The sequence below is a fragment of the Theropithecus gelada genome, chromosome 3, assembly GCF_003255815.1.
Source record: "Theropithecus gelada isolate Dixy chromosome 3, Tgel_1.0, whole genome shotgun sequence".
Classification (NCBI taxonomy): domain Eukaryota; kingdom Metazoa; phylum Chordata; class Mammalia; order Primates; family Cercopithecidae; genus Theropithecus; species Theropithecus gelada.
The window spans coordinates 29491110-29503795 of NC_037670.1; positions in this window are offsets into that span (position 1 = coordinate 29491110).

Sequence of the window (12686 nt, forward strand, 5' to 3'; positions counted from 1 at the left end):
TGATCTTTCAGTCCTGACCACAGAAATTTCAAAGCTTTGTCTGCCAAGCCTTATGGGGAGAAACTGCCCTCCTCATACCAGACTTGCATGTGCACTACAGTGCACTGCATTTTTCTAGAAGGATTTGTGGTTAAGGACTCAACTTTCCCACCTCCCACACCACCTCTGGCCAGCCCTGCTCATAAGCATATCTGCATTCCTAGCCATTCTGTAGGGGAAAAGGGAACACTGGGGTGCTGGTGCCTCTTTTTGCTTCTTGCTTGCAGTTAGTGAATAAAGGCTTGATTGTTATTTTCAGTTCAGCTCATTGTCCTAAATACTACCTGGATACCTGATTGCTTGACACCATTCGGTGGACTCTTTCTATTTGAGGACTTGTGTCTCTCTAGCTGAAGAAAATTTTCTTGTATTATTTCTGTGGCTGGGGTTTGGTGAGCTTCTTGGTTCAATGGGTTTATAGTTTTCATCAAGTTTGGAAAACTATTGGCCATTCTTTCAATTTTTTTTAATCCTCTCTTTACTATCCTTCAAAATATACAATATTAGACTCCTTAAAGTTGTGTTTGATGCTGTTCTTTCATTTTTTCTTGTCCTTTCCCCTGTGTCTTTCATTTTGAATAGTTTCTATCACTATGTTTTCAGTTGCACTGCTCTTTTCTTCTGCAGTGTCTAATCAGCTATTAATCTGAATTCAGTATTTTTTCATCTCAGACATTGTATCTCTAGAAGTTGGATTTGGTCTTTTAAAAATATATTGAAAATCTATTTCATGTCTCTCTTTAATATACTAAGGCTTTCCTCCATCTCCTTGAACACATGAAATATGGTTTCAATAACTGTTATAATGTCCCAATCTACTAATTCTGTCTACTGTTTCTATTGATTTACTTTTCATCTTGTTAAATTAAATTTAGCCTAAAGCTGCCTCTTCACGTATTTTAAGTTTGGCCTAAAGGCTTCCTTGTGCATTATGAACTGTAGCCTACCTAGATGTGTAAAGACTGTAACTTGCTCTTGTAACAAGTAGCAGCGTCTCAGCCAATCACAGCAACTGAGTTTTGGCCAGTCACAGGTGGCCAGCTGTTTAAGCCAGCTTTAATAAGGCAACAAAGCAGCTGTGACCAATCCAGCTATTTCTGTATCTCACTTCTGTTTTCTGTACATCAGTTTCCTTTTTCTGTTTAAAAATGTTATTGACCATGTGGCAGCCCTGAAGTTGCTCTGAACCTATTCTGGGGGCTGCCCAATTAATGAATTGTTCTTTGCTAAATTAAACTCTATGGAATTTAATTAGTTTAATTTAAAAAAAAAAAACTTCTCATTCATTATGGGTTGTATTTTCCTACCTTTTTGCCTGTCTAGTAATTTTTTGTTGGGTGCCAGACATTATAAATGTTACATTATTGGGTGCTGGATATTTCTTTATTCCTATAAATATTGCTTGAGTTTTATTCTGGGATCCAGTTAAGCTACTTGGAAATGGTTTGGTACTTTTGAGGCTTGCTTTGTCAGAGGGGACCAGAGAAGTAACAGCCCCGAGTATGCTACCTGATGCTTCATGAATTACGAGGTTTTCCACGCTGGTTGGAAACTATTTTCAGCCCAGCATGAACCCTGGGGATTTATCCCTTTTTTTGTGTGATTCTTTCCCTGGCCTCAAGTTTCCTTACTACACATTGTCTGATCAGTAATTAGCCTAATACTGTTTGCAGCTCTCTGGAGCTCTTTCTGTGTGTGCAGCTGTCTCTTATCTGGTTCTCTGCTCTATGAAATCGAGCTGCTGTGGCCTCCTTGGACTCCTAGCTGCATTTCCTTGACTCCCAGGGATATGGAGTCCTTCTCTCTATGCTGAGGCCTGGAAATTCTCTCCGGTAAGTCAGCTTGGACAATTGTAGAGCTCATCTCAATGGTTTCTCTTCTCTCAGGGATCACTGTCCTGAGTTTTTTTATTGTCAAATATCTAAAAATATGTATTTTAAATCTTTTGTGCTGTTTTGGTTGTTTATTTATAGTTTAAGGCAAAAGAGTAAATCTGCTCCATGTTACTCCATCATGGCCAGAAGCAGAAGTCTCATCCTTGCACTGTGTTTTAATACTTCCTCCCTTCCATTTTCTTTCTTCTTTCTTAAACTCCTATTAGAAAATTGTACTTCCTGGATTGACCCTTAAGGTCTCCTAATATGTTCCTCTAGTTTTTAACTCTTTATATTTTTGTCTTTGGTTCCGGAAGATTTACTTGATTTCTATTGAATTATTTATTTCTATAATTATGTGTTTAATTTTTAAAAGCATTTCTTTATTCTGATTTTTTAACATGTAGCATCATGATCTTATTTTATGGATGCACTAATGTGGGATCTTTTAGAATTTGGGTTTCTGTGACATTCTCTTCTGTTCCAATATTCCATTTCTTTAAGAGTCAATTTGTTCTGTTTGTCCTTTTATTTTTCTCATTGTCTGGCAATTTTTGAGTATTTTTTTTTACATATATATTTTAAAGGAGACAGCAGGTTGATTTTTTTTTTTTAGGTAGCTAGTGTTAACAGAGTCTTTCCCAAGCAAATGAAGGCATGTGTTTTTGAGGCAGAACTTATCTCTGGAAGCATCCCTGTAGGGTAAGTAGGTAAGTAGGGTGTGAGACATTGCAAGATTGTGGACAGCAACTGCCAGAATGGTGAACTCTTTACTTTGGCCTCCTGAAGAGTGCAGTAATATTGCCAGGGTGGTTAATTCAATTAAGAAGAACAGATCTATAATTTTTTGCCTACGGGTGACTTAGACAAATGCCTGACTGCCTCAGGAAGGGGAGAGGCAGGCCCCAGAGGAGTGTGGGAAGCTTTTTACCACTGCTGTTCTGTTGACTGACTTTTAATTAACCCATTAGTGTTTGGACCTCCTCCTTTTGTTTCCACCTTCCTGCTATACCTAAGTCAAGACCAGCGGCCTTTAGATATTTTTTTATTACATAATTCCAATAGAAAAACAACAACAACATTGATCATGCATTCCCAATAGATGTATTGTTATTTATGTATAAGTTAAATACACATATTACTGCACATATTTTTATGCACATCCTGAATCACATGCAAAATAAACATTTGAAAAGGATGCCTTTTATAGACATTTAAAAAAGGATTTTAAAAGCTTTTTATAACATGGGGTCTTGCTCTGTTGCCCAAGCTGGAGTGCAGTGATGTGATCATAGCTCATGCAGCCTTGAACTCCTGGGCTCAAGGAATCCTCTCACCTCAGCTCCTTTTTTTTGAGAGGGAGTCTCTGTCAACCAAGCTGGAGTGCAGTGGCACAATCTCGGCTCACTGTCTCCCAGGTTCAAGTGATTCTCATGCCTCAGCCTCCTGAGTGTCTGGGATTACAGGTACACATCACCATCCTCAGCTAATTTTTGTATTTTTAGTAGTGACAGAATTTCCCCATGTTGACCAGGCTGGTCACAAACACCTGACCTCAAGTGATCCACCTGTCTCAGCCTCCCAAAATGCTGGGATTACAGGCATGAGCCATCGCTCCCGGCCCTACCTCAGCCTCTTAAGTAGCTGAGATTACAGGCACGAACCACTGTACCTGGCTTAAAACCTTTTTAAAAATATTTGAAAAATAAAAACAAAAGTCTTAATATTTGCTCCCACACCATGTTTACTGGTCTCGAGCCCTTGAGACATCTGGTCTGTTCACATCTCTGCCTTCCTCATCACCTTTCTGCTCCTGTGAAACCTGCCGACTCAGAGTGCTCTCACTTGTTGCTTTCTCCCTTTTTTTGTGTACCATGTTCATGGAAAGCCCTTATGTGGAAATTAATGGAAAACTGTCTCTGTATCACAGAGAAGATAAAGGGAGATATCCCATTGCTAGCTCTGGAAGAATTTTAAGCTTAAATCTGTCCATGAGTGGATGACATGGCTTTTTTGCAGGGCTACTGTGGGTCACACAAGTCCTGTAGAGCACCTCTTGTAATGCCAATGACAGTGTAAGTTTTTTCTAAGTAAAATTTCTTCACAGAGTTCATGAAAGAGAGAAAAAATCCTGGAAATGTAACACAATGCAGCAGTTATTTAAAGCCAAGTTCAGTGCCTTCTAAGTAGGATGCATCTTACTAAACATATATTTGAGAGACTATAACATACTAGACACCGAAGATAGGACAATGAACAAGATAGACATGGTATCTGTATTAGTCTGCTCAGGCTGCAGTAACAAAATACTGCAGACGATGTGGCTTAAACAACAGAAATTTATTTTCTCACAGTTCTGCAGGGTGAGAAGTCCAAGATTAAGGTTCTGGCTCATTTGGTTCCCGGTGAGGCCGCTCTTCCTGCTCACAGATGGCTACATTCTTACTGTGTCCTCATATGGTGGAGAGAACAAGCTCTCTGCTGTTTCTTCCTATAAGGACACTAATCTCATCGATTCAGGGCCCCACCCTTATAGCCTCATTTAACCCTAATTACCTGCTGTAGGCCCTACTTCAAATACAGTCACATTGGGGATTAGGGTTTCAACATGTGAATTTTGGGGGTACACAGTTAAGTTGGTAACATTACCTGTCCTCATGAAGTCCACTACAAAACACGTATATTAATAAGCAATGACACATGTAATGAGAATGAAACATAGTAAAGGTAGTAACTCATCTGGAGGACTTAGAGTAAACTGTTATTCTCTATATACTTTTTGGCATGCAGAAAGCATACATAAGCAATACACAAAAGCAATGTTTGCAATACACGAAAGCAATGTTTAGGAAAGAGTAAAGCTGCAGAGGTAAACCTGTGGCTTTTGACTTGAAGATAAACCATTTACATTTTATGCAGGTCACAATTTTTTTGTTTGTTTTTAGTTCAAAAAGCACTTAAAATCTTGAGCGTCATAACTGATGTCTTGTTTAGTAGTATACATTGTTTCTCAGTGAGAGGTAATAAAAGGTTATGAACCCACAATAGCACAATAGCAGGTTCTTCTGACTTCTCAGTGCAACTGCTAAGACCATAGAATTGTGAGTGTTGGTCATAGGGAGGCAGTGAAGAGCAACTGAACAAGTGTAAACACTTTCTTATGTCCTTGTGATTATTTGGGAAGCTTCTCTGCTGTTTCAGAAAAAAGTCAAAATAAAACACCATCCCAAGCAGGGACTGAGTGCCCATTTGTCAGTCCTAGGGCCTGGATCACACACTGTCCTCTGATCTTGCATATACTGGTGTTATTGGTGATCCATCCACGACCCTTTGAATCTTTCTTACGTGTCTATGTACATCAGCCAACATCTCCTAATGATGGACACCTGCACTTTGGTTGGATGCGAGTCAGAAGTGGCAGATTTGTCTCTGGGACCGTTAAACCACAAATGTGCAAGGGCAACTGGAGTGCAGGTTCCCGGTGTCATAAAGAACCTCTTCAGCTGCTGTTGGGGTTTCAGATCCACTTATCTCTACTGCAATGGGGTACTTTTCTCCTTCTGCAAAAATAGAAAGTCACAACACAGAAAACTGCAAATTTTGTACTAAATTAACAACTTATGCACCATTAAAGGCAATGGTTTGCCAACTTTCATGTTTATTGGAGTCACCTAAGGACCTGTTATAACATAGATGAAAATACGGACCTCTCCGTCACAGTTGTTGAGCCAGTAGGTCTGAGGTGGGGCTGGAGAGTTGCATTCCTAAGCTTCCACTTGGTGCTGATGCTGCTGGTCTAGGAAACACACTTTGAGAGCCATTGCTTTAAAGAATCTTGATGTTCTTCTTACCCGTAGCTTAGATGATTATATTTTCTACAGTCTCTGTTCTTTTCATGGGATCTTCACATACAATATACTATATACAGTTTTCCATGTGATTGTATTGTATCTACTTGACTGTCAAAGTTTCTTATTGGTGACGGTAGGACATTTAGAATTTTCTACTTCTATAGACGTCCTCATCAGGACATCTGCTAACAGTTGTCCACATTAGCAGTTCTTATACCTAGTAATAAAATATTAACTTACTTCATTTAATTTTAAAAAACAACAATCTCATGCTTTTCAGATATAACAATTAATATATGCAAATATATTGCAAACATAGTACAGTTACTATCAAAATTGTGAAGTTTAGAATCTTTCAGGACACTTTAACATCCATGAAGTGATTCACTTTGAAGCAGAAGCTCCTATCTGTCCTTTATTCTGATATGTTGGCATCATGTTTTCCAGAATGAAGAGCAAGGTTCCCTTGGGAATTTGTGGGCCAAAGGTTTCTGAGAAGTGGAAAAATTGATGCCAGAGAACTGTGAAGAAAGGAAAAGGAAGCCATCAGCTGAGAGGGCATAGCACATATGTATACATAATTTCTGGGAATCTGAAAGATGGGAAATCCTGGAATACAATGCAGCTATCAGTGAAAGGAACATAGAAGACCTGAACTCTGGGCCTGAGTCAGCCATGGATTTACTGAAAGATCCCAGGCATTCATTCATTCATTCATACATCCATGCATTCAACAAATAGATCTTGAGCCACCTATTAAGCACTGAGCACTGTTCTAAGGGCTGGGGATCCAGGAGTGAACAAAATACACAATGTCTCTGCTCTCCTGGAGCCTGCAATCTAGTGTGGACAAGGACAAATGTGTGAACAAAAAATATTTGTTGAATTGAATTGAAATATTATGACGTCAAGTAATGCTACATGCTATGAACAAAAAGAAAGAGGAACAAGAGACAGTGAAGGAGAGGACCTCTCTAAGGAGGAGACACTGGATGCAATGACACAAGGACAGGGCTGTGTAAATAGAAGGTGTTCCAGGCTTAGGGAAGAGCATATGCACAGGCTCCGGGACAGATGTGCCGCTGCCACATCCCAGGCTGTTCCGTGAAAGAGCCCTATATGCAAAAAGGCCTCCAAATGCCAAAGGAGCTGAGAAATGGAAGAATGAGGCAGACAAATTCAGTTTGTTGGTGAAGGGTGGTTTCTTGGGGAACTCACAGACAGAAGCATGGTCTTGGGCAACTGCAAGACAGAGGGATTTCCCATGGTTACCCTCAGACCCAGAGATTATATACTAGAGGGAGGGAGGGTACATATTCCAAAGACACAATGAAAGGCCACTGTCCAGAACAGACAAGACTGCTATGTGTGTCATAGCCTGTACTTGGTGTGATAGTATTATGGTTGCTTTGATCTCAAGGCAGAATTTGTAGTGAGTACATGTTCTTACACTAAGGAGAGTAAATAAAGTAGGAATCAGGAGGGCTGTAGAGGACTATGTGCTCGCAAACGAGACGTTCCCGATAAGTCCTGCTCTTGCAAACGAAGCAGGGCGTTCCTTCCCTGCAAACAGGGAGGACCAAGGAGCCAGCCACAAACAGCAGACCCTGGGGACTGGTTAATGTGTAAACATCTTGAGAAACCAGAAAGTCAGGAAAGGTCAGAAAAACAACACATGACTTGTGACTTGGCAACATTCCACAACCGACTGTATAAAATAAAGCAGAGCGTGTCGTTTGGGGAGGCCGCCATGTTTGTCTCATCCTGTGTTGTCTTGTGTGTTCATTCCTTTGTTTAGGAAACACACAGATCCCAACAAGGGCTTCAGGGACTGGGGTGAATCAGAAGTCAATATGGTGGATTAGCATCCAAGATGCAGTCACGTTTGCCTCCACACAAGCACAGCAAGGAGGCTGAGCCCCTGCAGAACAAGGAGAGAGGGGGTGCAGAGGAATGGAGGCCAGGGGAGTAGTCGGTGGGGCCTGCAGCCTCTGGCAAGGATTTGAGCTTTATTCTGGGCCAGATAGGAAGCCATGGTGAAGATTTTAGCAGAGGAATGTCTAAATTAGGGAAAGAAGAAGTGGAAGGTTACCAGGCGCTTAGCTCCCTCCTGGCTCCCGCAGATGCTAGATTTACCTGATTTTAACAATTTTTACACACTGAAGGGAACCCACACTAAATTGTTGTTTTTAAACAGCTGTTGTTTGGCTGGGTGTGGTGACTCACAGCATTTTGGAAAGTCAAGAGGATTGCTTGAGCCCAGGAGTTCAAGACCAGCCTGGGCAACAAAGTGAGACCCCCATCTCTACAAAAAAGGTAAAAAATTATCCAGGTATGGTGGCACGAACCTGTAGTCCCAGCTACTTGGAAGGCTGAGGCAGGAGGATCACTGGATCCCAGTGGGGTCCAGGCTGCAGTGAGCCATGATCGCACTACTGCACTCCAAACAACTCCACCCCCCAAAAAACCCAATAGTGTAAATTCACATTCTGCTCAGATAACTATTATATCAAAAAACTAGAACTTTACAAATTAGGGTTCCTCAAGTATTTAAACAATGATTAAAAATTTAATCAGGTAAACTCTTTCAAACTAAAAATGTAATGAAAATTATAAGCCAAATAAATCTTTAAAAACGGTTTGAACACCTTAAAAGTCTGATACACAGTAATAAAATAGTTACAAAACTTTTCAGTATAAATCTCCAAAATCCTTTTTATAAAAATGTCAATATTGTGGGTCTAAATTTGCTTTGTCACAGTTTCTGTTCTTATATTCCTCTTTTCATACTGCTTCCCTGGGTGCTGGAGGCCTTCTATCTGCCCCTCCAGATCCATTCTCCTCTGGGCCTTCCCTGCTCCATGTCCTGGGAGACTTCTTGTATAAAATGCATCAAAAGGCTGGGTGTGGTGGCTCATGCCTGTATTCCCAGCACTTTGGGAGGACGAGGTGGGCAGATCACTTGAGGTCAGAGGTTCGAGACCAGCCTGGCTAACATGGTAAAACCCTTACTCTACTAAAAATACAAAAATTAGCTGGGTGTGGTCCTGGACACCTGTAATCCCAGCTACTTGGGAAGCTGAGGCAGGAGAATCAGTTGAGCCTGGGAGGCAGAGATTGCAGTGAACCGAGATTGTACCACTGCACACCAGCCCGGGCAACAGAGCAAGACTCCATCTCAAAAACATAAAAATTAAAAAAAAAAAAAATGCATCAACAGAGTCCTTTACCCTCTGACTTTGGGTGGCTTCCACCAGTGGGAGGCATCAGCCCAAGATCAGAGGGTGGGGGAAAATGAGGTGTGCTCCCTTCCTTCAGGGTCTCCATTAGTGGGCTGTGTGGCTGACCCCTGTGCTCTCCAGGGTAATGGCTCCTCCTTCTCCCCAGGCCTAGAGCTAATGAGGTTCCCACTATTGCTATTGTATTGTGTTTTGGTTTCTCTTCACCCTGCCTACGCTGCTACAATTAGATCCTTCATTATACCTTTCTCAGTTACTCTGTTGGAGTGTGTCATGGGTTTCCCGTTAGGACTCTGACCTACCAATAGATTATGACCTAGGAAGTCAGAGCAACCTTTGCTTACCAGTGTGGGTGATCAATACAGGTTAACAGTTGAAGGGCCGGGCGTGGTGGCTCATGCCTGTAATCCCAGCACTTTGCGAGGCCGAGGTGGGAAGATTGCTTGAGCTTAGGAGTTTGAGACCCACCTGGACAACATGGCGAAACTGCCTCTACAAAAAGAAGGAAAAAAAATTAGCCTGTTGTGGTGGTGTGCATCTGTAGTTCTGCTACTCCAGAAGCTGAGGTAGGAGGGTCATCTGAGCCCAGGGAGGTGGAAGCGGCAGTGAGCTGAGATCGTGCCACTCCAGCCTGGGCGACACAGCAAGACTCTATTTCAAAACAACAACAACAGAAACAGTTGAAGACTCAGGACCAGGGATAGGAGACGGTACTGTCTCCCATGAGACCTTATCCACATAGAAAAGTAGAATAGGCTCTTTACCTTTTTTGGACAGCCTTTGCTTATTATGTAAGGAACTGTGGAGGTTATTGGCTCTAACCAGTCAGTTTTGCTTTTTTTGTGTCCTTAGTCTTATGATCTTCAGGAAAATAATGCTGTCTGAATGTCTTATCTTGATAGTGGAGCCTGAGACAAGACAATGACTAATTACATAAGTTTGTGATGCCACCAATAAAAGCCATTTTGTAACTGCTTGTTTGAAGAAGGACCTGGCTTGGTTTAACTGATTATGAAAGTGCTAATCAATTCAGTCAACCGAAACAGCAATTTTAGCTCTTCATGGCCATTCAGACCTGCAATGATGAAGCCTCTGCTACTCTAGATCTGGCTCTGTGTATACTTGGGAGCTTGGGGACTCACAAAGTCCCCAGGAGAGTGCACATACTCAAAGGTAGGGGGCCTTTCAGGGCAGCCCATTTGGGATCCTTGCCAGCTATCAGGAAAACAGTATCAGTGATGCTCTGTTAGCTGGTGCTGAAGAAAGAACCAGAAGAAAAAGAAACCACAATTGCACCTTGAGGGCCGGTGTGTACTCTCTGGATGGATATCGGCTGGATCAGCAGTAAAGAATTTACGGCTCAGCAGGCCATGCCAGCATGACTTGTACTTTGCCGGCTGACCTGGTGTTTGAATTTCCCTGCCTTCAAGCTTTGGCTGTTCCACTGGGCTAGGATCAATCACTTTTTGATGTATCTTCAGGCTGGGTCCTTTTTTCCTCCAGACTGCTGTGGAAACTAGAAACATAGCAACAATGCCAACATTCCCCCTGGGAGGGCTCTTGTTCAGCCCCCTTCCTGGCCAACAGCGCTGTGCTGTCCCCGCCATGGCAGAAATGCACATTGTGCTGGGAAGGAGGAGCCAGCCATCTTGCAGACCCTGCTACTGGCTGGTCACCAAGCTGGGCACCTTGCAGCTTTTCTGTCACTGGTTTTCTAGTTGGCTGTGGCACTGCCCCATCAGCCCTCTGCCTTGTCAGGTGGGCTCACTTTCTCATTCCCCTAGGGAGCTGCTCCATCCTACTCATTTCCTCCCAAGCCCCTCTCTTCCCTCCCTTTGTTGATGACCTATACTTTGCCAGGAACATAGGAGACACCAGGCTTCCTTAACCCCGACCCCCTTAGTCAAATCACCTGCCTGTCCCTGGCCTGTGTTCTCTCCAGTGACAACCTCGGGAGTATCCCTCCTCCTGCCAAAGGCCAGAGTGGGGGCTCTAGGTCTGGTTACTTCTCTTGTGTCCTTTCCAGGGACATCAGGCCTTCTCTCATAGGTGTCAGCAATGTGTCTGTCAAGGGCTCCGCTAAGCTGGAGAGAGTGGCTAATTGAAGCAATAAGCCAAAAATGAAAATAACAGAAGCGCCTGTAATCCCAGCACTTTGGGAGGCCAAGGTGGCCGGATCACTTGAGGTCAGGAGTTCGATACCAGCCTGGCCAACGTAGTGAAACTCCGTCTCTACTAAAAATACAAAAGTTAGCTAGGCATGGTGGCACACCACTATAGTCCCAGCTACTCAGGAGGATGAGGCAGGAGAATCGCTTGAACCCAGGAGGTGGAGGTTGAAGTGAACTTAGATTGTGCCACTGTATTCCAGCCTGGGCAACAGAGCAAGACTGCGTCTCAAAAAAGAAAAAAAAAGAGAGTAACAGTGAAGCCCTCATCACTCACCGCAGGGGCAGAAGCAAGAGGATTCCACCCTCCCTGCAACAGAGCTCCAGTCAAGAGTCAAGTAATCAGTATAGATGTGGCGGTGAAGGTCATCTCTCTGTTGAGGCTTCTGCAGTTTTATGGTCCCAGGAACCAGGGGGAGGGAGAGAGGGGAGGGCCAGGAGTGGGAAAGAACTGAGTCAGAGTGGATAACAGTGTCTTCGTGGCTCCCTCTTCCCTACTCCCTGAGAATAAGAAGGCCTTAACTGAGGTGCCTGAAGAAGGCCTTGGGCACAGGTGCAGGGGTGGGAATATAGGTGCATGCAAGAGCATGGCCCGCAGGGGCCTGAGACCTTGACCGCAGCTCCCTCCAGGGACTGCAGTGCAGGGGCTATGCCAGATCTGGTCTGGAGAGGGAGCCTCCCTGTGAGGCCCGCCTGGTACAGCCTTATAGTTGCCCAGGGTCAGTCCTGAAAAACCACCCCGGGATGCTAATTGGGAGCTGGACTCATTTCCTGTCTACAGGCCTCAGGCGACAGTATACAGTGGTGGTGTAATATCACCCACCTGAAATATCCCCCCTCGACTTTCTTCTTTCCCCTTCCAGGCACCGTCACGCTTCTCTGAGTCCAAAAGCTGTCCTTCTCAAAGGAGCTGGCTGCCTCAGTTTCTCCATACCCTCCCGTTCACTCCTCAATACCCTGAAGTCTAGACTTTATTGTCATCACTCTGCTGCAACAGGTCTTCCCAAAGTCTCTAGGTGAGGCTGGGTTCGCTGGAAACACACTCGGGCAGGAAGATTTGCATGTGGGAAATTCATCTGGAAATGCTCTTGGGGACAACACTTGTAAGGAGTGAGGAAAGTAGGACTGGGCAGAGGGAGAAGTTGGAGAAGGATGATGATTCAGAGTTGCCTGAAGTTAACGCAAGGGGGCCCAGCCTTGGGGGAATACCCAGCTTCCGTTTCCCTAGAAATGAAAGCAGTCTCCTGCCTGGCGGAGGGGGCGTGACCTACGCCTGATTGGCAGCTCCCTGGATGAGGAGCAGGTAATCGCTGAAAGTCCACCTTGAGCTCCAGCCTCTTGTTTTTAGAACAGTGCCTCACCCCTGTTGTTGTTGGACTGAGGACCGCGATTCCCTGTTCGTTGTTGGCTGGAGGTACCCTCAGGTCCTAGCCACGTGACTTCTTCAATATGGCAGCTTGCTTCATGCAAGTGTGCTGTCCAAGAAGGCAACAGAGTCTGCTGACAAGATGAGAA